The 17,776-nt window shown below is 38.4% G+C and overlaps 1 long non-coding RNA gene across 1 annotated transcript in view; it reads left to right on the top strand.

The window, feature by feature from the left end:
- The first annotated feature begins 7,074 nt into the window (after positions 1–7,074).
- Positions 7,075–17,776, top strand: part of LOC139084814 (uncharacterized) — a 74,770-nt gene continuing 64,068 nt past the window's right edge. Inside the window, exon 1 of the long non-coding RNA XR_011542592.1 lies at positions 7,075–7,312. This is a non-coding gene — a long non-coding RNA (uncharacterized lncRNA). The remainder of the gene's footprint in view (positions 7,313–17,776) is intronic.

Consider the following 17,776-nt stretch of genomic DNA (forward strand, 5'->3'; position numbering starts at 1 on the left):
AGATGCTGAGTTATACATGTTCAATTCCTCTCAGACTCTTAAATCAGATAACTTACTCTATTTCCGTAGTGAAAAGCAAGAGGTGGACCAAGAAGCCAGAAGAACTTAGGGAAAAATCCTTCTTCAGAGAAACCAGGGGAGTGGGGAAGGTGTGTTCCTTCCTCTTAACAAGTTCTGTCGACATAGACACCAGCGTTTTCATGATTGACACTGTCAGCAGTAAGAACATTGTGGCCTTTTCAGGCAGCTTTGGGGACCATAGCATTAACAGAGAACATAAATGTTTAAAGGATATTCATTTTCTTAGCATTATTAGTGTTTTCTAGTGTTTTCAAAATACCAGGGGATGTTCTGATTACATTAGCCCATGAAAGTGATACATATGTGGGTTTGGGAGAAAGAGAATAAAGTCATGAAGAACAAGATAAATTCATATAGAGTCCTATAAAATTCACATATCATCAAAGAATGGCGGTTGGTCAGTTGTGAGACATTTTTTGAGCATCACAGCTCATAAAGAGTTTATATCCTAATGGAGAAGATAGAAACCAACCAGTGCTAGAGAAATACACATTTAAAAATATAAAATTTTATTGTAGTGAGAGTGAAGTCAGTGATTTTGCTAGTGGGCTGAGTTAACCAGGCAAATATTGAGAAGAAAGTGAATCTTGATCTGTAATGATGAGGAAATGGAGAATGTGGGAACAGTGGCTCTGAGGTTCCAGGCATGTGGTGAAAACCCACAGAAACATGCTGGAGAATCTCTGATGCCATCCAAGGTTGACCCTGAAGTATTACGATGCTGTTGCCGCTGCTGCTGTTGGTGGAAGGAAGATAAATGTGACAGACGCCCACATAGTTTTTGGCAAGAAATAAAATTCCATTTAGTATGATGCATTTCAAGGGAATGACCTTTAGCATCACACAGATGTGGCATATTTTTGGCTCATTGCTGAACTATGAGGTTTGGGATCTATACAAATGTGGAAGCCATCAGGTTGAAATGCAATACAGTACCTCTTGGCCAATGTAATTGACAAAGAGAAAATTGCAACAGTTCCACACATACATGTCGAAACAATAGAAATAACACCCAAAATACCAGGAAGTTCTTTCTCCAAAAAAAGAAACAGTGGGAAAAAGCATTTAAACACATGCTAAAAGATACCTATATTGTTACATCTAATTTTCTTCTCGGCTGAAATCAAATGCATAGTTTCTTTGACGTGATAAGAGAAATACTTCTGTCCTCATTCACTAGAGTTAAAGTGACAATGAGGGTCAATGAGACATCCCCAGGCAAGTTCTCCTATAGACCTGCTTATTCCTGCTATTATCACCCCAATAAAGACCTTAGTACACATTCCTGTTTTTTGCTTTTAGCTTCTTTTCCTTTCAATTTACCCTGCTCAAAGGTACTGATAACTATTCCTACAATACTTATTCTTTGTTTCAATTACCAGTCTAAAATTTTTTAAATGATTCTTTGTTCTCTACAAGATAATATCAAATTCATTTACCCAATATTCAAAATGATACATAAGATGAACCTATTTTTCTTTCAACTTTTTTTTTTAAAAGACTGGCACCTGAGCTAACATCTGTTGCCAATCTTCTTTTTTCCTTCTTCTTCTTCTCCCCAAAGCCCCCCAGTACATAGTTGTACGTTGTGAGTGCCTCTGGTTGTGCTATGTGGGACGCCACCTCAGCATGGCCTGATAATCGGTGCCATGTCCGCACCCAGGATCTGAACCCGTGAAATCCTGGGCTACTGAAGCGGAGCATGCGAGCCTAACCACTCGCTGGGATGGCCCCTCTTTCAACATTAATTCTCTCATTTCGTCACACAAATTCTTCAGTAAGTCAAATTGATTTACTCATTGTTTCCCCAAATATCTCCTTGAACTTTCCATCCACTACGTCTTTGCTCACCCTAGTCTCTCTGATCCCTCCCCTGCCTCTGTCTCCGTCCTATAAGTTCAGGCAAAATCCACATTCTGCATGAAATTTTCTCCAACAGTTTTTCTTTTTACTGTCTGTACCTTTCATGTGTCATTAACTGTGTATTTCAAGTGTATTCATGATTTTATATTCATGTTTATACATCATACCTCTTCAATGAGGTTCTTGAGGTCAGAAATCTTTTTGTGTCCTTTTATGCCTAGCAAAATTCTTTCACTTTATAGATTCTAGTGAATAAGAAACCATGTTCAGAAAAGGGAAAAAGTGAAGGAATATGCTGCAGAAGTGAGCACAGAAGGTTTCTGAGGCAGTAAAGCACTTTTTGAGCCAAATGATGATGAAAACATGACATCAAATATTGAGAGTTGCAGGTAAAGCTTACTGAGAGGGAACTTATAGCCTTAAATGAATACTAGAAAATAAGAAAGGCTGAAAACCAATGGCTAGGAATCTATTTCTAGAAGTTAGTAAAAGAACCATAAGTTAAAACCAAAGAAAGTAGAAAGAATAAAATAATAAATATAAGAAAAATAAATTAGTAAATGAGAAAACAAACATAAAATAAAGAGCTTCTAAAAGTTAAAATTTCTCTATTTGAAAAGGCTAATAAAGTTGGTAAAGCCAGGGCAAGATTGATCAGGAAACAGAGAGAATAAGCCAATATCAGAAATGAAAAAGATGACATCACTACAGACCCTATAGCCAGTAAAAAGATAATAAGATATTAGAGAATCTTTATACCAAAAAATTAGAAAATTAAGTGAAATAGATAAATGGATAAGTTCATAGATAAATTAAAAATAACCTCAAGAAAAATTAGAAAATAGTAACTGCCCTGTAATTAAATTGAATTTATAATTTAAAACTGTCTCATAAAGAAAACTCTAATTGAGGTGGCTTTGCTGATAAATTCTACCAAAAATTAAAGAAGAATGTTAATCTTATGCAATTCTTATAGAGAATATAAAAAGAATAAAGAACATTGTTTATTTCATGAGCCAATATAAGTTTATTTTCCCTTTATTTTTTATTTTGAAATAGCTTTAGACTTACAGAAAAGTTGCAGAATAGTACAGAAAGTTCACATATACTTTTTATCCACTTTTCCCTAAAGTTAAAAGCTTGTATAACTATAGTACAATTATTAAAACAAGTAAATTAACATTGGACAATACCGTTAACTAAGCCACAATCCTTATTCAAATTTCATCAGTTTTACCCCTAATGTTCTTTTTGAATTCCAGGATTCCATCTAGGGTCCCATATTGTGTTTGATTGCTGTCTCTCCTTAGTCTCATCCAATCCGTAACAGCTCTTCAGTCTTTCCTTATGAACTTTACGCTTCTGATGAGTGGTGATCAGTCATTTTGTAGAATGCCTGTCAATTTAGTTTGTCTGATCTTTTCTCATGATTATATTGATGTTATGCATTTTTGGCAAGAGTATCACAAATGTGTCCTTTTCACTACATTCTATCAAGAGGTGTGATGTTGATGTGTCTTATTACTGGTGACACTGACTTTGATCACTTGGTTACGGTGGTGTCTGCCAGGTTTCCTGGCTATAAAATTCCTGTTTTTCCTCTTGTAATTGGCAAATATCTTGGGAAAGATACTTTGAGACTGTGAAAATATTTCGATTCTCCTCAAACTTTTGACCATTGGAGAAATGATGTCTAAGCATCCACACAGAAAATTATAAACTATGATTGAAAAATTTAAAGAATGCATGAAAAAACTCAGTATTCTAAAGGTATTTTTTTCTCAATCCAATCTTAGTCAAAAATTCTTACAGATTTTCTTTGGGTGAAAATTGATCAGCTGTTTTTCAAATGTAGGTGGAAAGACCAAAAACAGCCAAGTTGCTCTTGAAGACGATGAACAAGTAGGAGAACTCATTGTGCTGGATATCAAAACATATTACAAAGCCAGAGTAATTTATACAACATGGTAATGGCGTCAAGAGAGATAAATAAATGGAGCAGGATACAAGGAACAGATTTATTCATTTATGATAGTTTTTGAAAAGATGGTCTCTTCAGTAAATGCTGCTAGATCAACTTGATAACCATTTGGAATAACTGAAATTGAATCCCTGCCTCATATTAGACATGAAAATCAATTTGTAACTTACAGATCTCTATGTGAAAGGCAAAACAATTCACTTCCAGAATACGATGTAGGACAATCTCTTCATGTCCTCAAGGCTAGAGAAAGATTTATTAAACAGAATACCAAAGTTCTAACTGTTGATGAAAGATTGATTAATTGAATTACTTTAAAACGAAGAACTTCTGAGTACTCAAGAGCACAAAGGCAAGCCACTGAGTGGGATAAGATATTTGAAACACATACACTATTGGTAGTATATTTTTTTAAAAAATCTGATTTTAGGGGCTGGCCCTGTGGCCGAGTGGTTAAGTTCGCGCGCTCCGCTGCGGGCGGCCCAGTGTTTCGTTGGTTCGGGTCCTGGGCGCAGACATGGCACTGCTCGTCGGGCCACGCTGGGGCAGCGTCCCACATGCCGCGGCTGGAGGGATCCACAAGGAAGAACATACGGATATGTACTGGGGGGCTTTGGGGAGAAAAAGGAAAAAAATAAAATCTTAAAAAAAAAAATCCGATTTTATTTACAAAGTGTTAAAGCTTCAGCAAGAAGTAACCCAAGGCTAAGTCTTGTCTTGTATAAAACTACAGAAATTAAAAACTAAATGGTAGTGGGGGAGAGGATGAGAAAAAGAGAGAAGAGAGTATGTGTATACTATAAAAATTTAGACATTCAAATTGAAATGGATAGGTTTTAGGTGGGAGCATAAGCAGGCACAAACACTTTAGGAAACAGTATTTTTTGTTAAAGTTAAATGAATGAATACCCTATGGTCAAGCAATTCCACTCCTAGTTACATACTCAGCAGAAATGCTAGCCGTACACACTGCCTATTAGTAGCATTATTCACCATAAACCCAAACTAGAAACATCCCAACTGACAGTCAACACTAAGATGGATAAATTGTGATATATTCATGCTACGTATGGAAGGGTCGTGAAAAGGAATACACTACAGCTACGTGTTACAACGTGAATGAATCCCCTAGACATTCTATCGAATTAAAAAAGCCAGACACAGAAGAATTCATATTGTATGATCCCACTATATAAAGTTCAAAAACAGGCAAAGCAAACTGTAATGATAGAAACGAGGAGAGATGTACCAGCCAGGATCCAATTGGGGAAGCAGAACTGCTCAGACTGCCATGGATTAAGGGATTCATTACAGGGACTGGATCTTCTGTGATTGCGAGGGCTGGTGGGGGAATCAATGGGAGGATGTTGTCCCTGCATTAGGGGGTGGGCCTGAGTGGCTGTAAGTTTGTAGGACCTGCAGCCAGGAGGGAAAGCTGGATGACAAGTGGGGGAGAATAAGGACAGACTGAATCCTGTGCAGACACACTAGAACCATCTAGGACAACCTGGAGCCCATCAGGACAAATCGTTGCCTGTGTCTTTCTCTCACCCTTTGCCACAGAGCTGCACACACACACGACCCAGGGCTAGGAGAGGCTGAAGGAGCAGGTTGGTGGGAGCTGAAGGAGCTGCAGGCCTGGCTGATGTCCCATGCCAACAAGAGGAGCCAAAAGACTGGTGTCAGTGGAACAGCCCCTGGTGCCTTCCAGTGACCTTCATAGCAGAATGGCTGCTGTTTTATTCCTGCCTTCCAAATCCTGAGCAAATTTCTCTCGTGACCAAACCCAAATCTAGAATCCTAGAAAGTGTAGTTCTGGCTTAGCTACCTTAACATAGCACAAGTCACCACGAGTGGCTTGCCTTGGGGAAGAGGGCAAGAGACAGACTGAGAGAAGGCACTAAGGGGGCATCTGGCATGCTGGCAATGTTCTGTTTCTTTGCCTGGGTGATGGTTACAGGATGCGTACTTTGTGAAAATCCATTTAACAGAACATCTAGGTTTCATACATTTTCCTTAAATTTTAAACCTTCATAGACACACTCCAAAAAAATTTAAAGAAAAAACGAGGAACATAGGTTTTGAAGCAAAAAGGCATGACTCCAATTACTGATCCTGCCAATTTCTGGCTGTATGGCTTTGGGAAAATTATGTAATTTCATTTTTAGTAATGTGGGGTTAATAATACTTCCCACCTCACAGGTTTTGTGAAGCATCAAATGAGATAAATCAGCACTATGTCTGGCATATAACAAGCACACAGAAAGCTTTGCTTTCATCATTGTTCTAAACATGTTATGAGATTATATGGTTCTATTTTACGTGTGATGATATACATGAGTGTAATGATATATGGTAATGATAATAGTTACTTTTTTGAGCACTTACTAGGTTTCAGACACTGTTATAAGCAAGTTTCATTCATTCACTCACTGACAGCTCATAAGAATCCTTTGAGGTGAATTCTATTATTACCTCCACAACACAGATGAGTAAATTGAGTCAAAAGTGGCTAAACAGCTATCTAAGTTCACACAGCTTGTAAGTGGTGGCACCAAGGATTCCTGCCCAGAGCTCACATTTAGGTAGAAGGTAGGCTGGGGCAGGCGGATATGTTCATGGGGGCAGTGTGCACTAGTCTGGGCTGATTTGGTTGAAACTCAGAGAAACCCAACTCCACCTATTAGCTTAGGCAAAATGAGTAATTTAGGGGAAGATTATTGGAATATTTTACATGACTATGGGAAAGAAAAAGACACAGGGAGGCCGAGAGTTCAGCAGATTTCAAGGCCCCCAGGCCTCTCGCGCCCGTCTTGTTTCTGCTTGTCTCCACATTGTTGCCTTAATTCTTGCCTACCGCAAATGAGCTTCTCCACGTAGCAGGAGGACAAAAATTTGGAGTAAGGACTGATTAGTCCAGACTGGGTTAGCCATCAACCCACACCTATGGCTAGAGGAGGAGAATCTTAGAAATTGACGTGGTCTGTGTACGGGGCCCTTTCCAGAGAAGGAGTTACAGGGTCACTGTCGGGAAAGGCAGTCTCGTGGATGTAGACTTTTGAGCCCCACACAGCCACGTAACAATGGGCCTTGGGCCTGGAACACTCCCTGACGTTAGGAGATAAAAGAGCCCTCACAGCTTGTGCTGAGCTGGCATGCCCACATGTGGGAATCTCTCTTTCAGACTCAATGTGTACTCCTTTCTTCTGTCTGTGTGTGTGTCCAGTGGCACCTGGCCCACTATTATATCTGTCCCCTGTGGGGAGGACATGAGGTTCCTCATTCTGAGGCAAGGGTATGTGCAGGCCAATTGCTGCTGGGAGGGACCTTCTGGCCATCGGAGACTGACACCCACTGCTGAAGCTGATCTTGCTATGACTTCTCTATGTGAGTAAAATGTTCCACCCAGTGCTTCACTGCATTGGGTTTTCCTTGGTGACTCTGATACCAGGATGCAGTGGGCAGAAGTGTGTCACTTGCTCAACAGTCACAAAGACTGGTGTCTGTTGTGAATGATATGGAAAATAAAGCCAAATAGCAAAATGCATGGGTTGCCCTGGTATAAAGCCTACGCCTGCGGGAAGAGTGTCATTCCTTATCTGTGTTCCAGGACTTTCACTGTAACGGTCACATTTCCTGGTAGACGAGGATTTGAGGATGAACCAGATCAGGGGTGAGAGACAGACTGTAGCTGTATTACTTTGCTGAGTCACATTCTAATGCAGGATATCTAATAAGCGAAGGAAAAGAATAAGTACCGAGAAGTCAACAATTATTCTGGAAAATAGGTTTCGAAAACAAGCCCATAAACGGCAGGAGGCCGTCTCTCTTTCCAGTTACACATCCTACACAGTGTCTCTGAAAACCAAGGCAGGTAGGGTAACCTATAACCGTTCCAGACACTTTGCCAAACGATTTTGCAAAAACATGTAGGGAACTTAAGAAAATTAACCTTTAGATTGAAGGCTCTTTTTGTGCTAAAATATCAATTTCTTGAAACTTTAAGTTTCAATGGGAAAAGAATGTAGTTTGGGTTCTGGGTCAAGTTGGGAGTATCGGGTGAAGGAAGAAAGAATGATGTCACAGTGAAGCACACTTAATTCAGGGAAAAAAGTGCCTCATTTCCCAGAACATTTGCTAGGGAAAGGTGGAAAGGAAAGGGGGAGCTACCCACACAAATTCTGCTGGCTTACACTTGGTATTCTATTACCATGCCTAAAAGATGATTTATAACAATAATATTTAGCATCAGAAATGTATTTGTAACCAACTTTTGGTGATTTAAGGCAAAAAGAAAGAGACATATAATTTAAAAATTATTCTTACTTGGCCTTCAAAGCTGGTCTGTAAATTAACACAAATGTTAGCATTCCATGTATGCTATTCTGCATTTTTTAAGTTAACATTTATCCGGGTGATCTATCTGTAACAGTACATAGAAGCTACCGTGTTCTTTTTGAGGGGTGAAGAGATTTTCCAGAGTATTTAATGTAAGGGTTATCATTATCAAACACAGACCTATTAGGGGACATTTTGTTTCTGTGCAATATTTTGCTTTAACAAATAATACTGAATGAATATCCCTGTACACATTCTATTTTGTCCACATGTACTTTGCAGTGTTGTAGAAATAAAATTGCTTTATCAAAATGTATGTGCATTTTTAGTTTTAGTAGGTGCTGCAAATTACTCTTCATGGAGTTTTTAACAGTTAACATTTACTCCAGTACTGTGTACTCAGACCCTGTTAATAAAGTGTGTTATGAGATTTGTTTATCATTGTTACCGCTAGGTAAAAAATGGTATCTTAGAGCACTTTTTCGTTTCTCTGCTTTTGAGTGAGGTTGAACATATTTTCATGTGTTTAAGAGACATTTGAATTTTATTCTGTGAACTATTTATACATAACGTTTGTTGATTTTTCTGATGGGTAGTTCTTTTTTATTGATTTTCAGGGGCTCTTTATATATTAAGGAAATTAACCTTATGCAATTAAATGAGTTGCAATCTTAAAAAATATAGTTCATGGTTTGTGTTTTGATTTTTCTTATGGTATTGTGTTACCACACAGATTTTTAAAATTTTATGTGGTTGGATTTGTCAATATATTCTTTTATGGTTTCCTCACTTAGAGAATATATAAAGTTCCTCCATTGTTTATATTAGTTTTTTATGGTTTCATTTTTTTTACATTTAAATCTTTGATCCATCTGGAATTAATTTTATTGTACTATGTGAGGTTAGTATCCAATTTAATTAATTTCCAGTTATAATCCAGTTATCGCCATAATAAGTATTGAATAAGCAGTTGTTTCCCCACTGATTCAAAATGGCATTTGTAATAGACTAACTAACCTCTTTTGTCATTATAGTCTACTATTAGACTTTCCATAATATTTATGCCATATTTGATATTATATTTCATTTCTCTGTCTATACATGAATAAGAATCCTGCTATGGTCGTCAGAATAATGCCCCCTCCCGCAGATGTCCGCATCCTAATCCTGGGTACCTATAAACATGTTACCTTACATCACCAAAGGGATTTTGAAACCATGATAAAGGTAAAAACTTTGAGATGGGAAACTTTTCTTAGATTATCCAGGTGGGGAAAATCTAATTACTTTGGGTCCCTAAAAAGCAGAAAAACATTTTTGTCTTTGTTCAGTGTGAGAAGTAGTTGTGACTACAGAAAAATGGTCAGACAAATGCAGCATTACTGGCTTTGAAGATAAAGTCAGGGGTCCACGTTTCCATTTCTAGCCCCAACAACCATGAATTCATGGCCAGTTAGGCATATTCCACTCTCCCATCCACTCCCCATATTGTTTCGAAGCAAATTTCAGGTATCATAGTTCATTCATAAATATTTCAATATGTATTCCTAAATATCAGGACTTAAAAAAAACCCTTAAAGACATTATCACAACTAAAAAATTAATTTCTTAATATTATCAAACACTCAGTATTTAAAGGTTTGGTTATCTAATAAAAGTCATGTATATTTTCCCATTTCTATAATTTTGTCACTTCAGAAATGTTATATAAATAAAATTATACAGTGTGTAGCCTTTTGGGATCAGGTTTTTTCACTCAGTATAACTCCCTTGAGATTCATCCAAGTTGTTGCATGTATCAATAGTTTGCTCCCCTTTTTTGCCGAGTAGTAGTCCACGGTATAGATGCATGACAGTTTGCTGAATGATTCACCCGTTGAAATGTCATCTGGGTTGTTTTCAGTTTTTGGCTATTACAAATAAAGCTCCTATGAACATCTGTGGAGGTTTTTGTGTGAACTGTTTTCACTTCTCTGGGATAAATGCCCAAGACTGCAATTGGAGGGTCCTACGGTAACTGCACGTGTAGTTATATTCACTCTTTACCTTTTGGTTGGTGTATTTACACCATTTACGTTTAAGGTAATTATTCATATGCCAAGACTTAAGTCTGCCATTTGTTACCTGTTTTCTGTTTGTTCCCTTGTTTCTTGTTCCTCTGTTCTCTTTTTTTGCCTTTCTATCGGTTACTTACACAATTTTTTAGGATTCCATTTTGATTTATTTATAATGTTTTTAGGATATCTCTTTGTTTCATGTTCTTAGTGGTTGCTCTGGGTATTACAATATACATATGTGGCTTGCACATTCTAGTGTCAGTATTTTACTATTTCTGGTGAAGTGTGGAAATCTTATGTTCATTTGGGTTCCTTTACCTTGTCCACTTTTAACTATCTTAAATATCATATGGTACTATAATTTCTGTTTCAATCATCAAATGTGATTTATAAAACTCACGAGGAGAAGGATAGTCTGCATGTATCCATATTTCTGTTCAGATTTCTATTGCTCTTTCTTCTTTTATGATACTCCAAGTTTCCTTCTTTCATCATTTCCTTTCTGTTTGAAGAACGTCCTTTATCCGTTCTTCAAGGGTGGGCCTGCTAAGGACAGATTCTATTGGTTGGTCTTCATGTGGGAATGTCTTTATTTCTGCCTCATGCTTGAAGAAATGAAATATAGAATTCATGATTGGCAGTTCTTTCCTTTCAGCACTTGAAAAATGTGTCACTTCCTTTTCGCTTCTTTGGTTCCAGGTGAGAAATTCACTGTTATGCAAATGTTTTTTTCCCTCTATAGGTAAGATGTTGTTTCTCTGGCTGCTTTCATGAGTTTTTTCCTTGTCTTTAGTTTCCAGACATTTAATTATGGTGTGTTTTGGTATGATTTTTTTTGGGTTTATCCTATTTGTAGTTTGCTTGTTTTCTTGAATCTGTAGGTATATGACTTTCACCAGATTTGTGAATTTTTCAGCCATTATTTCTTTGAATACCCTTTGAGCACACTCTCTTTCTGCTTTCTTTCTGGGAACTCAGTGATAGGAAAGCTGAGTCTATTGTTGTGTTCCTGCAAGTTCTGGAGTCGTTCATTTTTTTCAGTCTATTTTCTCTCTTTTGTTCAGATCGGTACATTCTGTTGATCTGTCCTCAAGTTCACCAGCTTTATGCTCTGTCGTCTCTACTCTACTATTGAGCTCATCCAGTAAGTTTTTAATTTCAGTTATGTATTTTTTTCAGTTCTATAATTCCCATTTGATTCTTTATTATAATAGAAAATTTCTTTGTTGAGATTTTCTATTCTTTTATTTGTTTCAAGAGAATTTGTAATTATGTTTAGAAGCATTTTTATGATGGATGCTTTCAAATCCTTGTCAGATCATTCTAACATCTTATTCAACTTAGTGTTAGCATAGTTTTCTTTTCTCATTCGACTTGTGTTTCTCCTGGTTCTTGGTGTGACTGGTGATTTTTTATTGCATCCTGGACATTTTGGCTATTATATCAAGAAACTCTGGGTCTTACTTAAATCTTTAATTTGGAGAGTCACCCTCTTTAGGTTTAGCAAGCAGGTCCTGGCCTACTTTGTGGGCTGTGGTTCCAATGACAATGTAATTTCCAGAGCTTTGTGGTACTATTTTGGTTTTCTTGGTTGATCTGTTGTTACTGGGGCTACCACTGGTCCCTGCAGGTGTTGCCTAAAGAGGCAGAAGGTGCTTCCACAGGCTGAGTGCTGGGCACCTCAAGGCGGGGAAGGGAGTCTCTGGCCCATGAAGATGAATAGGTTTCCCACTGAGCATTGTTGTGGTAGGACGTCCTTGCTGGCTGCCCATCTGCCCAATGCCCCTTTGTAGGAGAAGGGAGTCTCAGGCATGGTATGGAAGGATTGAACTGCCTTGATTGCTTATTGTCAGCAGGGCTCCTGCTGGACCCCTTGCTCGAGCTGTTAGCCTTGCTTGCTGTAGTTGTGGGACTCCTATTCCATCTGGGGGAGGAATGAACCTACCTGGACTACCTTCTATTTTAGTTTGTGAGTCAGGAAATGCAGGATTTGTGTCGCCTTCTTTTGTTGGGTGGAAGAGGGATTGGTTGTAAGATGCTCTGCCTGGATGTTGTTCTTCCAGTCCTGGGGTCCTTAACCAGTCCATCTTCCTCTTTTCACCCCAACAGAGTTCTTCTGGACACACAGTAGAGGTGCAGTTTCTAGCTCCCTTTTTGGTGGGTGAGGCCATGTGTCTAGCTCTAGCCAGTGAGTTGTGAATGGGCTTGCCAGTGAAAACTCTCCCGAGCTCTCTTCCCCTGTGGGGAAGTTCAAGATGGGCTTCTCCGTCAGCCTGGATCTGTGAATAACAGCAATCAGCAGATCATCCCCACCCCTCCCTGACCCACAGGTACTAAGAGTGATCAAAGAATAACCTGTATTGTTTTAAGCTACTGATGTTTTGGGATTGTTAGTAACTTCAGTTAGCCTATCCTGTCTGGTATAACATTAAAAATAACATTTTCAAGAGGGGAATATAGTTGATGCATATCTTTAAAAGCCTCACACATTTGAAAATATCTTTCCCAACTGAAGGACAAGTCCGCTGAGGAAGAAAATGTTTGGAGGTCACTCTTTTCCCTTTAAAATTTTATATATGTTTTTCTACTCTCTTCTGATATTTACTGTTGCATAGAAGAAATATTAGGCTACCCTTTGTAAACGTTTGTCTTTTCCCTGAATTCTTATAGCAATGCTTCTTCAATACACTACTTTTTTTTAAAAGCCAGAATGCCTAGGTTTAGGCTTCCTAAGTTTTCTTTGCCTGGAATATGATGAATCTTTTCAACATGCATGCACAGGTCTTTCTGTAAGTCACAAAATTGTTTTTGTGGTAACTCTTTGATTATTACTCTATTCGCTTATTCATCCACTTCTTTAGTAAATATGTATTCAGCACCTACTATGCGGCAGGAACTGTGCTGGGTGCTGAGGATGCAGCAGTGAACATGTCATAGGATTTTTAAACTTTTTTAACAGCTTCATTGAGGTGTAACTTATATACCATAAAACTCACCCGTTTTAAATATACAACTCATTGATTTTCAGTAAATTCAAAGAGTTCTGCAACCATTACCACAATCCAGTGGTAGAACATTTGCATCACCCCAGAAATACCCCTTGTGCCCACTGGCAGTCACTCCCCATTCCCACCCATCCCTAACCCCAGGCAGCCATGATTCTAATTTCTGTCTCTATAGATCTACCTTTTCTGAATACTTTATATAAGTAGAATCATAAATATGTGATCTTCTGCACCTGGTTTCTTTTACTTAGCACAATGTTTCCAATATTCATCCCTTTTGTAGCATGTTGGTATTTCATTCCTTTTAATGGTCAAGTAATCTTCCATTCTATGGATATACCACATAAAATGTGTGGATTTTCCTGTTTTCAATCAACCTCCTTATGTCATGTGATAGTCACATTTTTAAAATTTGATCTATAGCTTAGAAGTCAACTTTTCAGAGGGTGACTGGTCCAATTTCAGTTTCTAGCTGGCATTCTCCTATGACAATTTTGCTTTATTTAGGTGGCGTCTTTTCCCACATCAATTATTTGTTTCCTTAGTACTCAGAACTGATGGGATAACTAAAACCAGAGTTCCCACATAGTAAAAGCTAAGAAATTTTTCCTATCTTTGCCTCTGGTTGGAAGCACAAAAATGCCAACACTAATCTTCCACCTCTTTATTGCACAATTTTTTCCCTAAAAGTTGTTTTCTCTGAATGGATGTAAGAAGATGGTCAGGAGAGAGAGACGTAGAATATTCTCAGAAATCTGGGTCTATGTGGTAAAGAAATCGTTGTAGAATTTTACAAATTCTTGGTGAATCTGAGGTCTGAATCATGGAGCAGGAAGTGGAAGAAGTATGACCTGTATTTTTACTTTTTCTTTTTCAGTTAGGCTTTGTTTCATGAAATGTCCGGGGTTGCCTTCATTTAACAAATGATGATTCCCAGGTCAACATTCTCTTGTTCCTTTGTGTTGTTTTCATGTAGGAATCCCAAACCTTTTTACCACCAGGGAACTTAGGTATTTTTTCTTTTTTGGCTTCCATATTTTGAAATATTTTTCTCCTATCAAACCATAGTTTCAAGGAATAATTAATTTCCTCCAATAATTGATTCATTAAAATCGTGTATGATGTCAACCAGAGCTTCCGATAAGCATGAGATAACCAGGATTATTCAAGGAATTGATAAAATTGAAAACTAAACAAGGCAGACTGCTTGCCCATTTCAGCCTTTGTAGGAAATGAAAAATTTCCATTGGACTTTTTGAAACATCGATACCCTGTCAGAACACTGCATTTTTACCCCTATGAAGGCCTAGCAGTCTGGGCACCTCATGGCTGGGAAGTGCTGCATCTTCAAGGATCTGAAGTGGTGGAAATTGGGCAGAGGCTGGATTGGTCAGCCTGGGGAGACAGCAAGCTCTCACTGTGCTGGTGTATGTTTAAGAGACTAGTGTCCTCACTTAAGCTTTAAGCTAGGTTAATATAACACAGGGTATATTGGTCTGACAGATTAATGCAGATTATCAGCTAACCGTGGAGAGTAACAGCATGACTTTGTTTTTAGCTCAGCATTTATCTTTTAAAAAGTACACATATATATATTCTTAAATATATACGTATATATGAGTGTGTACACATATGCACACACACACACACACACACTCACACAGAGTCTCTGAATTAGTTTCAATAAAGCCTGCATCAGTGTAGAGGTACTCATGGAGTGCCTTCAATAAAAAAGTCACTGTGTGTTATGCGATAACATTGAACAGACTCCAGACAGCCTCTTATCTTAGATATACAACAACGTAGCATAACTCAAGCCTAAAGGAGAGGTTAAAGCATTAGGTAACAGTAGCAACAGTAGCATGTTAGTGGAGTAATAACTCTCCTGGAGGATAACCCAGGATGGGTTTTATTGAATTCAGTTTATTTAGCTGGGATAAACCCAGATAGGCATCTCATTTACAAGAAGGTGCTAGCAAGAGGGCAGGTTATTACAAGCACATTTAGAGGATAAGCGATAGAAAATTGAATAAAATCGGAGATCAGGAAGGGAGCAGAAGTAGTTCTTGGTTCACCTTCTTGCCTTGGACAGTCTTTATTTACCCCAACTTTTCTTAGTAACAATTGCCTTCTCAGATATCTGTAGGGGTGAATGGTCCTGTGAGCTCTCTTGGGCACCTGCTAAGTTACCCTTATTGGCAAGCCTGCCTTATGGCTAATTGAAGTCCCTCTTTTTGCAATTGAAGTGCATTTTCTTTGTTTATCTGCTCTTAGATAATTAGAATAATTATTCAACATTTCTTCATAATAAGAACAGTTGTCATCTCTTAGCTTCCACAGCCCCCCATACCAGTTAACCAACTGTAACTCCTTGAATTGATGCTATTTTTCTACCCCTTTAATCATTATTTTTCTGCTTTCAAGGGTTATTGCCTGCCTGCCTTCCTTCCTTCCTTCCTTCTTTCCTTCCTTCCTTCTCTCCTTCCCTCCTTCCTTCCTTCCCTCTCTCCTTCCCTCACTTCTTCCTTTCTTCCATCCCTCCTTCCTTCCTTTATTTGCTTTTTAAACTTAGATTTGACAGTTGTTTACTTGGTTATTTCTCTATGTGAGCCTTCGTCCTAGGTACTGCTGCTGACACAGGTGAATGCATGGACTCTGCCCCTTGGAGTAACTCCTGACTCTTACAGTCTTAACCAAGCTTTGTCCAAGAGATCAGACCAACCACATGGCTAATAGAAACTCTTGGTTAACCATTTTAGTTGGTGGCTTTGGTTCCAGAGGCATCCTTTATGACATAGAGGAGTCATGTCTTGGCTGAGCTGTCTCTGCAGTAAAATGCCAGGCACTGAGGACTGTATTTTATTCATTGATAAACATTGATCAATTGAAGTTGTGTCCCCCCATGCAGACATCTGTTGACAATGTCCTGTTCTCATGATTTGCTGAAGCGGCCTCCGCCATCAGTCCATCACTACCAGCCCCAACACCTCACAGCTGCCTTCTGTAGCAGACCTCATGACTTAGAGCGCTTCTCAGTGCGTACCATTGCCGTCTGCTCCTACACGTGGTTTCCGACGTGAGTCTGTGTGTGTGAAACTGGTGGTGGTAGAACGAAAAAAATCTTTATAAAAATGGAAGGATAATACTGTGATACATTAACAGAGAAGTTTTTGTTTCTAGTATTTCATTTTTACCTAGACTTCTCTTCCTTCCCTCAAGGACTTAGGTTCTCTCTAAAAATGCTCTCTTTTTAATAGGCCTTTATTTGGAAGCTGGTTTTCTAGAGAAAATGTATCTACTGGATAATATCTAACTACTTTGGATACTTCATTTTTCTCTTGTCCCATTTAAGCTCTGTTTCCTTTCCTAAAGATCATGTCTTCAAATCAGGAAATATTCATTAACTGTCTACTCTGTGAAAGGTACTGTGCATGAATCTGAGGATGGTAGAAAATAAATACAAAAGAAGTGCTCTCTTCAAGATCTGCCAGTTTAGGGGAGAGATAGATACATACACAAATAACTCCGACTTGGAGTGGGCCATGTGAAGTACTTTAGTCAAGAAAAAAAAGTGTTGTTATTAGTCGGATTAGGTACAGACCTAGCCACGGGAGTTTAAGGGGGCAGTCACATATTTTCATTTTTTTAAATCTTCTTCCCTTAAAATCTTATAAAATTAAATTGTTTGCTGCCTCCACCAAATCATCCATTCACTTCATTTAAGAGGCAATTTTACTGTAGTATAATTTAAAATACTATAAGATTCACCCATTCAAAGTATACAATTCAATGATTTTTAGTAAATTTACCAAATTGTGAACCATCACCATCATCTAATTTTAGAACATTCTCATCACCCCACTAAGATCCTTCATTCCCATTTACAGTTAATCCCCAGCCTCAGGCCAACACGATTTTACATGCCCAGCTTGCTGCATGTTGGTTTATAATTTTCTCCCTCCTCCTCTTTGTGACATCCCTTCTGCTGTCTTTATAGGTTTACCTTCGCAGGACATTTCATTTAAATGGAATCATAGACTATGTGGGTGTTTGGTGCCAGCTTCTCTGGCTTGGCACGATGTTTCTGAGGTCCATCCACACTGTGGCGTGCGTGAGTATTACTTCCTCTTTAGGCTGCTGAAGAGCGTTCAGCCGTGTGGGTGTACCAGATCTCATGCATCTAGTCACCAGCCACCCATTTGCTTTTTAATCCTCTGTTACTTTTCTTTCTTCCTCCCTCCTCTCTCTCTTTCCCAATAAAGAGTGCTGTAGAAGATTATCTTGTCTCAAACATATTCCAGAATCTTGTCTCTGTCCATGCCCAATCCTTATTTTTCTAGGAAAATCTGTTAAAGTCTTTAAACACTGTTAGCACTTCAGATTGTCTCTGTGTAGATGGGGAGCAGGTATGGGGGGTGGGTAGAAAGTTCTCACCCACTTTTCATTTCTGA

This window comes from Equus przewalskii, chromosome 7 (genome assembly GCF_037783145.1).
Source record: "Equus przewalskii isolate Varuska chromosome 7, EquPr2, whole genome shotgun sequence".
Classification (NCBI taxonomy): Eukaryota; Metazoa; Chordata; class Mammalia; order Perissodactyla; family Equidae; genus Equus; species Equus przewalskii.